This window comes from Pteropus alecto, unplaced genomic scaffold, assembly GCF_000325575.1.
Source record: "Pteropus alecto unplaced genomic scaffold, ASM32557v1 scaffold166, whole genome shotgun sequence".
Lineage (NCBI taxonomy): Eukaryota > Metazoa > Chordata > Mammalia > Chiroptera > Pteropodidae > Pteropus > Pteropus alecto.
The window spans coordinates 7,491,467-7,497,489 of NW_006439757.1; the positions used below are offsets into that span (position 1 = coordinate 7,491,467).

Consider the following 6,023-nt stretch of genomic DNA (forward strand, 5'->3'; position numbering starts at 1 on the left):
ATGTGTGGGTGTTAAATGTGTCCCTGTAGATTTCTAGCGGATTTTCTCAGCGCTAATGCCTCCGTCAATGTAAATGTAATATTTCTATTTTCTTAGTTTCTGTTGTAACACTGCTTTTTCTATTCCTCTAATTCCAACTTTTGAAAATCTTGCAGTTTATCTTTGCCCTGTGACGCAGCCTAGGATGGTGGTTCCAAGCTCATGTCCTAGAATCAGACAACTGTATTCCAAAGACTTCACCGTTATTAGCTGTAAGAAATTGGATAAAGTCCTTAACCGCTACAAGCTTTCATTTTCTTTTTTATAAAATTATAATAGTATTTCCTACTTCACAAAATTGTTGTGAAGAGTAAACCAATACATCCTTTTTCAGAGACTGACACCTTGCCTGGCTACTCAAACACTAAACCTGATAGTCATTCCAGATGCCATCCCTTCTCTACTCTACTCCCTAACATCGTGTCCTATCAGTTCACATTCCTGAAACGTCTACAGTCCAAAATCATCCCATCTCAACCACAAGTAAATCCTCATCATCATTCTCCTGTATTGCTTTCATCAATAATTGCCTACTTTGCTTCCTTCGATTTTCTCCCTCCAACTCATTCTCCCAAATAGTGATATTTCCAAAATATGAAACTAATGACTAATCCAATGTAGACCATGGGCAGGGGGAAGGCTCCCCATTTGGCTCCCCAAAGCTCTTTGCTGTCTGGCCTTCAGTCCCTTTCTAGCTCCTGAGATTGGTTTCCTTCTTTCTACCCACATCCTCTACGTCCATCAAACCTATTTGTCTGTTGGGTTCTAGACACGCTGAGCTCTTTTACAGTTCCACAGCTTTTCTCAGGCTTATTTATCCCTTATTTTCGAAGAACCATCTCCAGGATCATGTCCTCTGTGAATTATTCCCTATCTCCTTCCTCTCCTCATGCCTACCTAAGGTAGAACTGACTTCTCTCAGTACGTTCCCACTATACTCTATACAAACATGTACTTGCATGCAGCCACTCGGTGCCCTTGTCTGTGTATTTCCCACTATTGCATTCTAAAGGTTGTACCTTCAGCATCAAATGTATGACCAATAAAAAGCACAAAATAAATGTTTATTGAATAAATGAGTATATAAGTTCAACGGCTCTCTAACCTCATTTCACAAAGGTGGTTAATCAAAAGAAGTACTAAGAGCAAATTATATGTACTTCTCTATCAGTTCCTGCAAAAGATTTACAGATCTGTGTTTTCATTATTTTTCATATTTACAAGTAAATCTAGTACATGGTATCAAGTGGCTTTCTCATCCCGAAGCTATTTTACATAGCAGAGAAAATCTGGAAGAGAAAGAAAATATCTCCTAGAATACTAAGTCTTCTCTTCTTATTATTTTTAAATTCCCTGGAAACTTTATTATATACACATATAGCATCCATTATTCTTTGCTGTGTATAAGGTTAGCTCTCTGGAAGGTATCTTGACAGATAGAACAAGATGGATACCAGCTTATTGGATGACCGATTCAGAGATACACTGAAAAACACTGTAGTAGTCTACAGCCATGCCACCCTGAATGTGCCCGATCCTGTCTGATCTTGGAAGCTAAGCACAGTCGGGCCTAGTTAGTACTTGGATGGGTGGCCACCTAGAAATACCAGGTGCTGTAGGCTTTTTTTTTTTAAAGCTGCAGTAGCTTTATCATTCTTAATAAAGAACTTGATAACCATATTTTAATTTCTAAAGTCAAAATTTTAAAGCAAGTTTTATTATATTGAGAAAAAAAGGTCATTAATTTTGCAGTTCTAAAATGCTAGAATTCCACATTAGCGTTGATAGGGTACTCTCAAAACCAGTTCCAAAAAAAAAAAAAGAACGAATCCATTTTCTATTGATCTCTGACCCATTTTTGAGGCACAACTGATCTGAAAAACTCTGCCCAAATAGATAGTTGATAGCTTGAGAAATACTGTCAAGTTATTAAGTAAAAAGAATTATCACCAATGCTTGTAGTATTCATCTAAAATCAGTACGTAAAGACCACAATATTCTAGAAATACAGATGAGAATCTCACAGGTTAGAAATCAGCAAGAAACATCTGGAAATAAGTTTTCAATTACTGTCTCTTAAATAGCTTTTGTGTGCCAGCAGTAAGGACCAATGTGATCAAATAGTGCCGGCCCCCAAGAAGATTATACTCTAATAGGGAAGTTCAATACAATCAGTTACACTAAAATATCATGAGTGTTATGACAATGTAAGTGGAGCACTCTATGAGAACTAAACTCTATTTTTATATTTCATGTTGCATTCACAGAAAGAAAACTTTTTAAATGAGTTTTCTGTAAGGAGTAATGCACTTGCCCACACTGGGAAAAGTCTTTAGGCGTCCATCCAGTTCTGATGGCTATATGTAAAAGTGTCTAGATGTATTCTTTAACTAAAAATTTATGAAAAAAAAGTATTAACAAGCATTATTGAATCCTCTTTATAAGAGCAATTTATTTTGCCTTTCCATAACAAAAATAAATTATGCAACTATAATAGGTAATTATACAATTTTTTACATCCTCCACCCTGAGGAAATGGAGAGACGCTTAAGCTGGTTACAACTAAAAGAAGGGCCTCATTCTGGCCTCGTCTCCATTTCTCCTTCCAGAGACTTTTCTGGATCATTTTGTGTTCTATTTGATTCCTTCCCTTTTCTGATGTTCTTGTGCAGAGGCTAAATTTTTAGTATTTGTAGAATGTCCTTAGACTTTGTAAACTTATTCAAATTTCACATTCATCATAATATGCCTGGAATGAGCTCTGTAAAGCAGAGACAGACAGTGAAATTTGTTAAACTGAAGATGGTGCTCCTTTTGGTGTAAGAATGAGTTCCTATTTATAGTCTAAATTATAAATAAATTCCCCATTGGGCAGAAATATACATGCTAGATATTTTCTAGATGTCTAAGACCATTAAATATTTCCTGGCTACAATCATTCAGAAGTTTTTCCAATATAGCCACTTGAAACCCAATATTCTTTAGGACAATGTTTCTTTAACTTGAGATACAATCTTACCGGTATAACAATTATGTAAGAAATTGAAAAGACATTTTCATAGAAGTTTTTGTTTCTTAACTCGCTGTTTCCCAAACTGTGGTCTGTGGATATGTTTATGTTCCTGGGTGCCCATAACAAAAAAAAATTTTAAAAGATTTGTGCACTATCAAATTTGAGAAACATTTATATTGTTATACCTGCTCCCAAAGAAGAAACTTTGAGAGACCCCCTTCCAACCCCTCTCTTTCCTTCTCTTCAGATATTACCTAAAAAAAAAGACGAAAGCCATGGACCCCCTCTCCTAAAAAAGTGTGCATCTTACAGGTTTTTAATGGTTTCTATAACACTGGAGCCAAAAAACCACTCCAAGTTAAGAACCACAGAGTCTACACTAAAGAATAGCAGTTTCCTAATCTAATACGAAATATTTTAATGCTTTAAGGCCCATGATCTTCTATTAGATTGTCTTTTTAGACAATCTGTTGTCTAAGAAATATCACTTAGAAATGTACACTATCATGAATTGCCAGCTATCATCTATGACAGTATTTCCCAAAATGTGTTCTGGAGAGTAATGGTACAGGGAGATGTTCTGTGAAGAAAAATAAATATAGAAACACATTCTGTAGTCCATATAGTGGATTGAACCAAATGAAATTACCATTTGGAGAAAATTTCAAATGGTTCAAACTAACAATATTTGACTGTATCAATAAAGTTAACGCCTACAGTTATTTTCTTCTGCCCATAATCTTGCTAAACAATTCATTTGAACTTATGTTGTTGCCAGTGAATATACTAGCAATTTTACTTGGTCAAAAACCAAACTGATGTTTTAAAAAAAAATCAATCATTTTGCTTTATATGACTCAGCCAGCTACTAAGACAGCTTGCATAATTAAGCCTGACAGTCCTAAATCAAATCTGAGATAAAACAATGCATGGTGAGTAGTAAAACCAATATTTGCAAGAGTGATGGGATGGGGGAGAGAGCAAATGTTTCCCCAGCACTCCTGCATGTTACGGGAGCACACAATGAAAGGTTAAAAGAGCTGCAATATATTTTGCACACTGTAGTGGCTATTGATACTGAGAACCTTTTAGAAGTTCACCTCTACCATTCAAACAGTATAGACCACCATCATCTATTTATTACATTTTAATAGGAATTCTATATGAATAGATTTTATTCCATTGTATTTGTCGTATGTCATTATCTGGGTCATATCTCTTGTTAGAAACACTGTTTAGTCCATCCAGCCTCGATATGAATAGAAAGCTTTTACCACATAAGGTCAGTTTGTTCTGTTTGGGGGATGGTGTAATGCAACCAACTACAAAATAAGCCAATGTAATATTAATTCCCATTTCACCAACCTTATCAGTAGAAATTAAAGATACTAACTAAAGTATGTGTAATAATCAGGATTTTGTACTAGTCTTCAAATAGCGCCATATACATATATATATATATATAATATATACACACACAGACATATATATAATATATATACACACACACATATATATAATATATATATATACACACACACACACACATACACACACACATATAAGTATATATGTATAATATACAAAAAATATTCATACTTTTTTTATTAAAGTGCAGAAGATAATTTTTATGGTTTTCTTTATGGCTTATTTTCATTATTTTACCATTCGATACACGAATTTGTACCTTGTTTCCAAGATACTAAGTAATTGTACATGTCTAATCTACCAACAATAATTTAGGCACAGAGTACACACAGAGTCAAAAATGGGATGTAATTTCATTGCTGCTAGTAGCTCAAAACAAGTACTTTGGTCTAATAGATGGTATTAAGAAGATATTTCTCAACTTTAATTTCAGGCACACTAGAGTAATTGTTTCCTTGGTTTTCTGAAACGTAATTGCTACATAAATTTAGGATCAGACTAGATCACAGAATGAGAAGTACAGAAAGGCTTTTAGAATATTGGCAATTTATCTGCAGAAAAGAACACAAATATGTGGGATTCTTTTTACCCTGTATGTATTAAATCATAAATGATGTATAATGTATTAAATCATAGTGTGGCTGTGACATTAACTGACAATGAATTCTCATAAATAACTTTTTTATTTTCCAGCTTGTATTCTATTCAGAACATCTATTTTTTAAGTTATACCTCAGAATTTATTATTGTTGATATCAAATATGTAATGTCAGAACTAAGGTTTTATGAATCCATATTTTGTGAACACAAATTCGTTCTATAAAATGTTAATCTTATAAGTTTTTAAATCATTTTTAAAGTTTTCTGAAAAAAGCCTAGTATTTAACAATGTACTAATTTATTTTTCCTAGCCCGTAAAGAAGTACACGACTATTTCAAAAAATTCTACATACGCTAAGCATGTGAAAACAATGTCCTAGGTTAAAATTTTTCTCAAGCCTACCTCAGGTACCTTAGCCAAACCGACTGGGAAAGGGTGAGAAGTAGACACATGAGAATTATTTATCTTCCTCTGCTGAAATTCCCTGACTTGTGTCTTCCAAACGGGGAAAGAACTGCCTTTTTTTTGGCAACAGAAAACTCATTGATGGGAAGCTGTGTAAAAGAACTAATAGAAAGCATTGAAACCAGTTAATCATATTGTCTTAAAAATTTTGGCGTAAATTTATAAAATTGAATACAAATAGCAACATTATTGTTGAAATAGAATATAGATGACACATTATTCCTGAGATTCTCTCTCCCCAAATCAGTTTTCTTAAAAAACCATGTCCCTAAAAAATACATTAAAATTTTTAGCACCTGAAGATTTAAAATACCACTTATTAGTTTAAAATTATAGTAGACCAGAACTCAGATTCTACTCATTTCTTATTCATCAAATGTGCTAAATCTTTGAACGTAGTTTTTACCAGCTTTAAGTAAGCAACAAAAAAAGTAGCACAGAAGCAGTAGGGGGAGAGGGCATGGAGTGACAAATCAG

The 6,023-nt window shown here is 33.9% G+C and overlaps 1 pseudogene; it reads left to right on the forward strand.

Annotated features, from left to right (window-relative positions):
• Window positions 1-1,542: 1,542 nt before the first annotated feature.
• LOC112483987 lies at window positions 1,543-1,661 on the forward strand (annotated as a pseudogene).
• Window positions 1,662-6,023: the final 4,362 nt, after the last annotated feature.